Source organism: Macaca thibetana, chromosome 16 (genome assembly GCF_024542745.1).
Source record: "Macaca thibetana thibetana isolate TM-01 chromosome 16, ASM2454274v1, whole genome shotgun sequence".
Lineage (NCBI taxonomy): Eukaryota > Metazoa > Chordata > Mammalia > Primates > Cercopithecidae > Macaca > Macaca thibetana.
In genome coordinates, this window is record NC_065593.1 from 67,003,910 (window position 1) to 67,016,220 (window position 12,311).

The 12,311-nt window shown below is 44.6% G+C and overlaps 1 protein-coding gene, 1 long non-coding RNA gene and 1 other non-coding gene across 8 annotated transcripts in view; 2 read left to right on the top strand and 1 right to left on the bottom strand.

The window, feature by feature from the left end:
- SLC39A11 (solute carrier family 39 member 11) overlaps positions 1-12,311 on the top strand; it is a 567,426-nt gene that overhangs the window by 396,838 nt on the left and 158,277 nt on the right. The gene's annotated exons all lie outside the window — the stretch shown is intronic.
- The window catches only part of LOC126939925 (uncharacterized), a 598,378-nt gene that overhangs the window by 295,064 nt on the left and 291,003 nt on the right, over positions 1-12,311 (bottom strand). The window lies entirely within an intron of this gene.
- On the top strand, positions 171-307 carry LOC126940044 (small Cajal body-specific RNA 24). Its single transcript, XR_007720569.1, has one exon. It is a non-coding gene; the product is annotated as a small Cajal body-specific RNA 24 (non-coding RNA).

Consider the following 12,311-nt stretch of genomic DNA (forward strand, 5'->3'; position numbering starts at 1 on the left):
AAACCACCCAATTTCCAAATAAGCTCACATTCTGAGTTAGTATGAGATGGGACATCCACATATTAATTTGGAGGAGAGACAATACAATTTATGACACTCTCCATCCAGAGAAGACTAGGCAGAGGATATTTTACCTGCTTTAAAAAAAAAAAAAACACCTTATAATAGGGCAGACATTTATTTTTATCCAGTTTCTTCTCAAGGTGAAGATAACTCTTTGTAAATGTCATAAAGTCATGTAGAATGTAGTAGCTTTCTATTCACACTTTACAGATAAAAAGGATGGATCATTCTACTACTGACATTAAAAAAAAACTTGTAATGTGATTATAAGCCAAATATAATCTAATTCGTTGTTCAGAGGAGTATACTGGTCAGATGACAATCTGTAGTTGATATGAGCCTGGGAGGGACAGGTCATTTCTGGAATGATTGAGTCACTAAATCAAAGGATCTCAACAGACTAGAATTCCTGTTAGCTCAAACAAGATGAAATGAGTAGAAATAGGGACCTAAGTAGAGTCCAGAAATGAGGTCCCCCAAAGAAATGATAAAAGTATATTCAGACGTGGGAAAAAGAGTGTGGGTTTTAAATCAATAGGCTTAATCTTTCAGTCATATATTGATTCAAGAAATAGTCACTGTTTACCTCCTACCTCCTCTGCAAGGTGCGAGGTAGCTTGCAAGTCTAAGCCATCCTTGTGAAGCCATTCCTTTTGGAACAAGCTACTTCATCTGCAGGTGCTTGTCCACACCTGGAGGAGTGCACTCTTCAGATATCTCCCAGGTATCCCAGGGGCTACAAGATAGAAGAGACTGCCACACCCTGGGGCTTTCAGACAAGAATCTCGGCAGACTGGACTGGAAATTAAGCCATGGGAGCAGTGGCTTGACCTTTTAGGTCAAGGTGATTAAACCTTTCAGGCTGGACAAAAGAAGACACAGGTGATATAAACTGCTTTATGTCTTGGAAGGACCACTGATATAGTTCGGCTGTGTTACCACCCAAATCTCATCTTGAACTGTAGTTCCCATAATCCTCACGTGTCATGGGAGGGACTCGGTGGGAGACAGTTGAATCATGGGGGCAATTACCTTCATTCTGCTGTTCTCATAATAGTATGTGAGTTCTCATGAGATCTGATAGTTTTATATGGGACTTTTCCCTATTTGCTCGGCATGTCTCCCTCCTGCCACCATATGAAGAAGGACATGTTTGCTTTACCTTCTGCTGTGATTGTAAGTTTCCTGAGACCTCCCCCGCTGCGTGAAACTGTGTGTCAATTAAACCTCTTTTTAAAATAAATTAGCCAGTCTTGGATATGTCTTTATTAGCTGCATGAGAATGGAATAATACAGAGCACCATGGGGACAAGACTTTGGGTTTATCCTATGTTTACTGCCAGGCTGGAAATAGGACTCAGGAGTGGAAGGTACAGGGAAACAGATGCTAACACAGTCTAAGGAATACATTTTTTACAATTAGAACTGTGTAAAGATGAAATACTTGGTTTGTCTTGGGAGCTAGTAATGTTGTTATAGCCATCATCCATTGAGCGCTTCCCATGGGTGTACCTGCTATGGTTTGGATGTGGGTTGTTTGGCCTTGCCAAATCTCATTGAAGTTTGATTCCCAAATTTCACTGTTGGAGCTAGGGCCTGGTGGGAGGTGTTTGGGTCATGAGGACGGATCCCTCATGAATGCCTTGGTGCCATTCTCCTGGGAGCAAGTTCTCACTCTTAGTTCCAGCAAGAATTAGTTGTTGAAAAGACCTTACACTACCACCACCTCCTCCTCTTCCTCCTCCTCCTCCTCCTTTCCCTCCCTCCCTCCCTCCCTCCCTCCCTCCCTCCCTCCCTCCCTCCCTCCTTCCTTCCTTCCTTCCTTCCTTCCTTCCTTCCTTCCTTCCTTCCTTCCTTCCTTCCTTCCTTCCTTCCTTCCTTCCTTCCTCATGCTTCCTCTCTTGCCATTGACCTCTGCACATGCCAGTTCCCCTTTGCCTTCCATCATGAGTGGAAGCTTCCCGAGGCCCTTATCAGAAGCACATGTTGACACCATGCTTCTTGTACAGGCTTCAGAACCATTGGCCAAATAAATATATTTTCTTTATAAGTTACTCAGCCTTGGATATTCCTTTATATCAACACAAATGGACTCAGACACAACCTGTTCTTATTTAACACTTTCTAGGGAAAGAGTCCCTAGGATTTGCCATAGCCAACCATTACTACATCTAATATCAAGCACTCTGGAAGTCAGAAAATAATTATGATCAAGCTGGCTACTTTCTTTCCCAGATCACAGAGTCTGGAAGAAACTATTTGCATATGTATTAGTGGATTAGAAGTCAATTTTACTTTTGGAAAAAGAACTCTGTTCTTCATCTGTCTCCCATTAAGCTTGGGTCTGGGCTGTGGTGTATGAAATCCAATCTCCAATACCAGGAAATGATTATTTATTTGAATGCTTCCTTAAAAGCCATTAGGTGCTCTGCAGTGTTAGTTTGGGATGATAGATTTCATAGGTGGGCTGTGGACACCTGGGAGAGTTTGGGTTTATTTTGTTTCACATGAGCCTTTCTCTATGCATGGCCAGCTCTGAGTGAGGGGATTAGGAGCCTCCAGCCGTGGTTGACAGACACCTCTGCAAATCTGGATCACCTTCTCTGTTAGCCTGGAACGTGTTCTGTGACCCCTGTTGCTTTCCTTAATATGTTGGCTTTGTGCTTGGAGATAACTTGCAAATGTTCGTCAAGCAGTTGTGCCACAGCTTTCCAAATGTTTTGCTTCTAATTAAGAAAGGGAATTGGATGTACTCTTGCCTGGCTAATTTTTTTTTTCCCTGGCAGGGGAATGGGAGTGGGAAGAAAGAGCAAAAGAAACAGCAAAGAAATTAGAAAAACAACAACAGCAAAACTCTCTGATTCACCAATGATCAAAGCTGTGTCTGGAAGTTGATTGCTGTGACAGCATCCTGTTCTCCCCAACATGTAGGGATTCCTGAGTTCAAGTCCCGTCTGAAGAATATAGTCATGGAGCTGAAAGGACACTCTACAACTGGGCAACTACCTTCAGGAACTTTCCTCAGCCTACAGAAATAAGGATAGATGATTTAGAATGAAGCACATAGGACTTTGAAGACCAAGTTCAACTCTCCATAATGGATTCTGGCTTCTGAGTTAGGATAAGGGATTGGCTGCATGTACAGAACATCTAAAACAATGGTATCTTTTCTCATTTAAAGGAAAGCTAGAGACAGGCATTCCAGCACAGGTACAACAACAACAAAACACTTTTAGGGACATCAGTCTTTTTTTGAGACACAGTTTTACTCTGTTGCTCAGGCTGGAGGGCAGTGGCCCAATCTCGGCTCACTGCAACCTCCACCTCCCAGTTTCAAGCGATTCTCCTGCCTCAGCCTCCCAAGTAGCTGCGACTACAGGTGCCCGCCACCACATCTGGCTAATTTTTGTATTTTCAGTAGAGGCAGGGTTTCGCCACGTTGGCCAGACTGGTCTCAAACTCCTGACCTCAAGTGATCTGCCTGCCTTGGCCTCCAAAGTGCTGGGATTATAGGTGTGAGCCACCACACCTGGCCCTAGGACGTAAATCTTTTTTTTTTTTTTGAGACAGAGTTTTGCTCTTGTTGCCCAGGCTGGAGTGCAGTGGCACGATCTTGGCTCATTGCAACCTCCACCTCCTGGGTTCAAGTGACTCTCCTGTCTCAGCCTCCCGAGTAGCTGGGATTACAGGCGCCTGCTACTATGACCGGCTAACTTTTGTATTTTTAGTAGAGATGGATTTTCACCACGTCGGCCAGGCTGGTCTCGAACTCCTGACCTCAGGTGATCAACCCACCTCAGCCTCCCAAAGTGCTGGGATTACGGGCGTGAGCCACCGCGCCTAGCCGGACATAAGTCTTTTTCAGTTTTCCAGATCACTTTGATCTTTAAGGTTACCTTATAGTTCAAGATTGCCCTTGGAGCTGCAGCCATCAATTCTTCCTTCAGAGAGTAGTACCAAGGAGGATAACTTCAAACCGTTGCTTTGTCTTCTAGAAATTTCTAGTGCAGTGCTGTTTTATTAAGGAAAGGGACAGAATGGATATGGGAAGTTGACAGCAGCCTCTGCCCCACACAGTGGGTGGTCGATTACAGTGTATCAGAACCAGTGATGCCCAAACGACCTCTTGGGAGGGGACCCCCGTTCAAAACTACTTCCTTCAGAAGTGGAGTATGGTGGGCTTGAGTCCTGGCTGGGCCACCCACTAGTGTTTTTAGGCAAGTTACATTTTCTCTGAGCCTCCATTTCCTCTGTGTAAACTGTCGCTCGTTGTCCCTGCTGCATGACATTCCTATGGTTCATCATCTACATCTCAAAAGCCGCAGGACACCCACTTCATTGTTCATGTGCTTTTGTCATTGCCCCTTCATGTGTTTTTGCGCCCCATTGCCCTACCTGGGTGGCACTTTTCTCATGCATTCTTTTTTATTTATTTATTTTGAGACAGTCTTGCTCTGTCACCCAGGCTGGAGTGCAGTGGCACGATCTCGGCTCACTGTAATCTCCTCCTCCCAGGTTCAAGCAATTCTCCTGCCTCAGCCTCCCGAGTAGCTGGGATTACAGGCATGTGCCACCACGCCCGGCTAATTTTGTATTTTTAGTAGAGATGGGGTTTCTCCATGTTGGACAAGCTGGTCTCGAACCCCTGACCTCGTGATCTACCCACCTCGGCCTCCCAAAGTGCTGAGATTACAGGCATGAGCCACTGCGCCTGGGCCTGTCGTGCCTTCTTTCTGGAGCTTTCCAAGTCTGCAGGGTGAAATCATAACAGCTTGATTTTCTCACATCAGTGTCTTCCTAACCTGTTTTGTTGGCTCTCCCTTCCCTGCCCCTGGGTGATTCCATGGACAGATAGCTACATTTTCCTGTAAGTTTTAGGTATTGATGAGCAGATTCACTGTCATATGCAATCCCAATGGACCAGTCTTAATAGAACTTCAGCATCTCCTTGAGTAGAGCATTCTTTCCTTCTGCCAATAGCTCCTGGGCTGCTTTAGCCTTGGCAGCCTGCAGTGGGCAAGATGTGGGTGGTTGCCCCTCCCTTGTTTTTTTTACCCCCTACCCTGCTTGCCTGCCAATTCCTTAGGATTGAAGGAAGAAAGAAGTGAAGGAATATGTTTGGGTGGTGAGTGACAAAAGGCCTTCCCTAAAGGTTACAGTGTTGGTGTCCTTGAAGTAGCAGATTCTCAAGTGTGGACCGTTGTTCTCCTGGGGTCCTAATTGTGAGGGCTCTTTAGAGCCTCTTCATGGAAATATACACAGGGATGGGCAGGGTACACTGTGGATGACCTCTTGGGATCCCCCCAGCCCCAGCTGATCCTCTCTGCACAGATTCTATTAGAATCAGTTTGTCCTTGCAGGCTGATCTCTCAGGGGTGAACCTTTATAGCTTGTTTGTATCTAGTCACCTTCCAAAATGTCACCTTGGCTCTTTGCCTCTGGAAATGCAGGCTGCTTCCAGGGCAGCCCCCTCTTCTCTGATGGCCACTGGAGTTCTCTCAGGCACCTTCTCACCTTGGGACTATTCCATGATGTGTTCAGAGACCAGTTCTCCAGAGGAGCATGCCAAACTCTGCAAGCATGTCTCTTGCAGTGGCCCTCATTTGGCCTGAGTATAGAGAAACTCCTCCATCCTCAGGGTGAGCTCTGACAACTCTCCCGGGCCATTCTTGGTGTGGTCGTCCTTCTTGTCTCTCTGCCTTCCATGGGACCATTGAGGGCGGGGGGCACCATTTGGGAGGAACTACTCCTTATCCAGTTCTGCAAGAGGGTCAAGTACTTCTCAATAGAGCCACACTGTCCTGTAGAACTTTCTGCAGTGATGGAAATACTCAATATCTGCCTGGTCCAGTATGGTAGCCATGAATCCCTGGGGCTTTTGAGCACTTGAAAGATGGCTGATAGGCCGGGCGCGGTGGCTCAAACCTGTAATCCCAGCACTTTGGGAGGCCAAGACGGGCGGATCACGAGGTCAGGAGATCGAGACCATCCTGGCTAACACGGTGAAACCCCGTCTCTACTAAAAAATACAAAAAAACCAGCCGGGCGAGGTGGCGGGCGCCTGTAGTCCCAGCTACTTGGGAGGCTGAGGCAGGAGAATGGCGTAAACCCGGGAGGCGGAGCTTGCAGTGAGCTGAGATCCGGCCACTGCACTCCAGCCTGGGCGACAGAGCGAGACTCCGTCTCAAAAAAAAAAAAAAAAAGAAAGATGGCTGCTATGACTGAGGAACTAGTGTGTAATCTTGTTTAACTAATTTAAGCGTAAAAAGCCACATGTGGCTACTGTATTAGACATGCCGTGTTGTTCTAGAATGTAGAACGAGAGGGTAATGTCAGCAATTTTTCTCAGCAACAGTTCTGAGACCAGATAAGCCCCATTATATGTCTTGCTCAGCTCTCTCAAGAAGTTGCTCTCATGGCCTCCTAACCCATCCATAAGTAGCACTGTCAGTGTCACGTTTTAAATGTTGCTTCACAAAAGCACTCTTTTGGAGGTAGACTTTAGCCCTCACTAGTGGGATATGTAGGTCCTTCTTTGCAGCTTCCCTCTGCCCCATCCTGCCTTAACCAAAGGCATTTTACTCTTTTGAGGGTAACATTTGAAGTCTTAGCTCCTGGCATACTTTTTGACCACCTGCTAAAAAGCTCATTGCTTTCCTGGCAGAAGTGCCCCTGGCAGTGCTATGATGGGCTTTTGGCTGAGAGGCAGAGTGATCAACTTCTGCTTTTCTCTCCGGAGAACACTTGGTAGATTGGATGCTGCCAAGGGTTCCACAGCATTCTGATGACATCCATGATTACAGAGGAGGAGAGAACTAGTTCCAGGGTCTGAGCCATGAATGCATTTGCCCTTAGTTCAGGCTCAGCTTTATAAAGAACCATGCTGTTTTACCAGGTTAATCAAGTACAGTCTAAGGTAGCAGGACATTAATATTATGCTTTAGAATGTGCAGTAGCTCTGCTTATTCTAATTAGAGAAAATGGATGTCTTAATTAGACAAAAATATCGAAACTTTTAGAGCACTTTAAACAAATTCGGTTTTATTACTTAAAAATACAAATTAAAGTCTGACAATGGGGACCAGAAAAGAATTCTCCATCCATTAGGGTTCGTTGGTTGTGAGCAACAGATGTCATCTCTGGCCAGCTAAAGCATATGAAGAAATTTTTCAAAAGTATAAGGAGTAACTCAAAGAATCTAAGGAAAAGCTAGTCTTTGAAAGACCAACAGCAAGGCATCCCAAAACCTGCAATAATAGATGGGAGCTGGCCGGGCGCAGTGGCTCAAGCCTATAATCCCAGCACTTTGGGAGGCTGAGGCAGGCGGATCACGAGGTCAGGAGATTGAGACCATCCTGGCTAACACAGTGAAAGCCCATCTCTACTAAAAATACAAAAAAAAAAAGAAAAAAAGAAAATTAGCCGGGCATGGTGGCGGGCACCTGTAGTCCCAGCTGCTTGGGAGGCTGAGGCAGGAGAATGGTGTGAACCCAGGAGGCGGAGCTTGCAGTGAGCTGAGATCGTGGCACTGCACTCCAGCCTGGGTGACAGTGCAAGACTCTGTCTCAAAAAAATTAAAATAAATAAACATAATAATAATAATAATAGATGGGAGCTATGGGCAGTCTTTTCAAAGAGCTCATGTCAGAATGACTCAGGAACAACCATTTTCTGCCCCTGTGTCATTCAGCTCAGCTTTCAATTTTGGAAGAGAAAATCGGATTGGGAGAATCCAGGTCAGGTTGTAGAGGCCAACAGTAGGGGTTGGGGAGGAGCTTGTTCAAAGTCCCATTGGGCTGCATAGGATGGAGGTAGGGAATTTCTCAAAGAAAAGTGGGATGCTATCACTAAAAGAAGCAGTAAGGATGCTGAGCGTATGAAAACTAAGTCTCCCCAAGCACAATGCCTTCTTAAATAACGTCGAGATATTTACACACAAGAGGGACTTACAAGAACAAATTTGCTATTTATTTGTCATTGTAGTTTTCATCCATGTATCATAGAATGTTAAAGTTCACCGTAAAAAGATGACTTTGGAGGCCGGGCGCGGTGGCTCACGCCTGTAATCCCAGCACTTTGGGAGGCCGAGGCGGGCGGATCACAAGGTCAGGAGATCGAGACCATCCTGGCTAACACTGTGAAACCCCGTCTCTACTAAAAATGCAAAAAATTAGCTGGGCGAGGCGGCGGGCGCCTGTAGTCCCAGCTACTCGGGAGGCTGAGGCAGGAGAATGGCGTGAACCCGGAAGGCGGAGCTTGCAGTGAGCCGAGATCGCGCCACTGCACTCCAGCCTGGGCGACTAAGCGAGACTCTGTCTCAAAAAAAAAAAAAAAAAAAAAAAAATGACTTTGGAAATTATTCAGTTTACCGTAATATGTGCACTTTTTAAATCAAGAAACTGAATGTCTTGTCCAAGGCTGGGTAATAGCAGAGATGGGACCAGAAGCAGATGTTTTGACTGTGATATGAGGCTGCGTTGCTATTCCATTCTGCCTTGCTCATCAAGAATTACTTTTTTTTTTTTTTTTTGGGACGGAGTCTCGCTCTGTCGCCCAGGCTGGAGTGCAGTGGCCGGATCTCAGCTCACTGCAAGCTCCGCCTCCCGGGTTCCTGCCATTCTCCTGCCTCAGCCTCCCGAGTAGCTGGGACTACAGGCACCCGCCACCTCGCCTGGCTAGTTTTTTGTATTTTTTAGTAGAGACGGGGTTTCACCATGTTAGCCAGGATGGTCTCGATCTCCTGACCTCATGATCCGCCCATCTCGGCCTCCCAAAGTGCTGGGATTACAGGCTTGAGCCCCCGCGCCCGGCCAAGAATTACTTTTAAGTTGCTTAAAGGCATATTATCTTCTTGTGTGGCTAACCATTTCTTTTGCAATCTGAATGATGCAATTAAATTGCTTAGACATCTTTGCTATACATTGTGTCCAACCCTAGACTCTAGATTTTAAATAATTCAAATGTACCTTAATTTTTATTGTTGCTCTGATTTCACATAGAAACCAAAATGTCTAGGATACAGCAGTGATGATTCTTAAACCTGACCCTGGGAGAAAATCTACTAAAGGACAAAGTTTGCCAGCCCATCAGGTTGGCTGCCCAGATGCTTGTCTTCCCTCTGAAAGGATCTCTGGTTACACTAACATGACATTGGGGAGCAGCTTTCTCTCCAAACATAATAGTATTTTATTTTTTCTTATTTTTCTGGCCAAAGGAAATATAATATCGTTTATACTAAGGCCAAGTTTTTTGGGGGAAGACAAAAAGACAGTTTATTTAGTGATTTACTAAGTTGGTTGGTAGAAATAACTCTCTCCAAAGCCTTGTATTGTTACACAGCTTTGCTGATAGAATTTTTATTGTGGATGCAATTTCATCACTTTATAAATATAAGGCTTTGCTTTAGATTCACTCTTTTTATGGCAAAGTTACATTCTCATCTAATAGCATCTGTTATATTCATTGCAGTGAGCTAGTTGAGTATAAAAGACAGGTGATGTGGTCCTCTTACCATCTGGTCAGTAGTGGGAGGATTAAGAGCAAAGAAATCATGTGTCTGGTTGAAAGGGAGGAAAGAGAATATTTTTGTTAAATAAAAAACAAAACCAACAAACGTTTCCCAAGTGGACAAAGAATTTTAGAATTTGGATGAACCTGAAAGATAATACAGTTCACCTCTTTGTTGTAAGAGGAAATTGAAGCTCACAGAAGGTGTGACTCCTCAAAGATCACACCACTCATAGCAGAACCGGGAGAGAAAGGAGGACTAAGCTATGCATTTTAGGTATAGTGTCTCAGTTACTGCATCGCTGACAGGCAAAGATGCCTTCTGAGATCCAGGTGGATTTCTGATTAGGTAGTATTTTTACCCCAGAAAAATATTTTTCCACAAAACTTTAAAATTATAATCAGTGATACCATGGCCTGAATGTTTGTGCTCCCAAAATACCCAGTTTCCAATGTGATGGTTAGGAGGTGGGACTATCAGGAGGTAATTAGGTCATAATGGTGGGGCCCTAGAGACTGGATTAGTGCCCTTAAAAGAAAGGCCCCATATAATTGCCTGACCCTTTCTACCATGTGAGGGTACAGCAAGAAGTCGGCAGTCTGCCGCTCAGAAAATGGACCCTCCCAGACAGTGAATCTGCTGGTGCCATGATTTTGGATTTCCCAGCCTCAAGAACTGTGAGAAACAAACAATTGTTGTTTATAAGCTGCTCAGGTATTTTGTTATAGCTGTCTAAACAATGTTTTGTGGGTTTTTTTTCCTTTTTTTGCTTTTATTCAAATCAAGTTTTAACATATATACAGTAACACAAATCTTAAATATATAACTTAAAGAATTTTTACTGGCCAGGCATGGCGGCTCATGCCTGTAATCCCAGCACTTTGGGAGGCCAAGGCAGGCAGATCACCTGAGGTCAAGACCTGGCTGGTTTCAAACCAAGCCGTGGCCAACATGGTGAAACTCTGTCTCTACTAAAAACACAAAAATTAGCTGGATGTAGTGGTGTGCACCTGTAATCCCAGCTACTCAGGAGGCTGAGGCAGGAGAATCACTTGAAACTGTGAGGTAGAGATTGGAGCGAGCCAAGATCATGCCACTGCACTCCAGCCTGGGCAACAGAGTGAGACTCCATCTTTAAAAAAAAAAAAAAAATTTTACATATGTATATACCCATATAACCACTATTGAGATCATGATACAAAACACGCTAGCAACTCAGAAGCCTTCCTGATAGCTCTTCCTAAGCAGTAATTTCCTCTAAGAGATAATTAGTATTCTAATTCTTTTTACCATAGATAGGTTCTACCTGCTCTGGAATGTCATTTAAATGAAATCGTACTGCACATTCTGTTCTGTAGCCAGCTTCTTTTGCATAATGTGACATCTGTGACATTCATCTGTGTGCATTGCAATAGTTGATTACATGTTTTTTACTATGTAGTATTCTGTTGTATTTATATGCTACTATTTGTCCATTCTTCTGTGAATGGATGCTTGGGTGTTTCCAGTTTGGGCTATTAGGAGGAAAACCACAATGAGTGTTTTGTATTTGTGTTTTGATGGACACACACTCATTTTTCTTATATATGTACCTAGGGGTAGAATTGCTGGGTCATAGGATAGGCATGTGTTTAGCTTTAATAGGTTAACCAGTACTATTTGAGAATTGGAGAAAGGTATTTTCTTAAGGTATTCAAGTATTATTATTACTAGTGTTTTCTTCATTTTCTTTGTTTGTTTGCTTTTGAGACAGAGTCTCACTCTTTCACCCAGGCTGTAGTGCAGTGGCACAATCTTGGCTCATTGCAACCTCTGCCTCCTGGGTTCAAGCGATTCTCCTGCCTCAGCCTCCCAAGTAGCAATTGCCGCTGCTGTACCATGGCAGGAGAAAAGTTTGTTATCCAGATAAATGAACCAAGAGAGGTATCTGGAGAAAGTGAATCCCAGAAGAAGGTGGGCCTGAGTGGGCAGAAAGAAAGAAGATGATCTAAGCTGAAATTGGAAATAGTGAAACTAAGAGTATATCCTCCAGGGAAGAGAGGAAAAGATTGCTGGACTTTGCTGTAGGATCTTAGAGAAATAATCTCCAAACTGTAATCACCCAACAGGTTCTTCTCACCCACTGCACAGATAAACCCAGTCCACTGAGATAATGTTGTTTCTGTAGAGAAAGAGTTTAATTAACACAAGACCAGCCAAGTGGAAAGAGAGGACAGTTGATTACTCAAATCAGCCTCCCTGAGAACTCAAAGGCTAGGGTTTTTATGGATACTTTGGTGGGCAGGGGGCTTGGGAATGCGTGCTGCTGATTGGTTGGGGATGAAATCATAGAGGTATGGAAAAGAGTCCTCATGTGCTGCATCCGACTCTGGGTGGGAGCCACAGACGGGATGACTTGTGAATCATAGGTCCAGAGGGGTCCGTCAGTTGCCAGAATGCAAAAAGTCTGAAAAACATCTCAAAAGACCAATCTTAGGTTCTACAATAGTGATGTATAGTGTTATCTATAGGAGCAATTGCAGAAATCACAAATCTTGTGACCTCTGGCCACACGACTCCTGAGCAGTAAGGGATTATAGAAAAACAAGCTAGTGGACATTCGCTGGCTGTCATTTGGCTATACCTACATTTTAGCAGAATAGCCGGGCGCGGTGGCTCACGCCTGTAATCCCAGCTCTCAGGGAGGCAGAGGCGGGAGGATAGCTTGAGCCCAGGAGTTCGAGACCTGCCTGGGTAATAT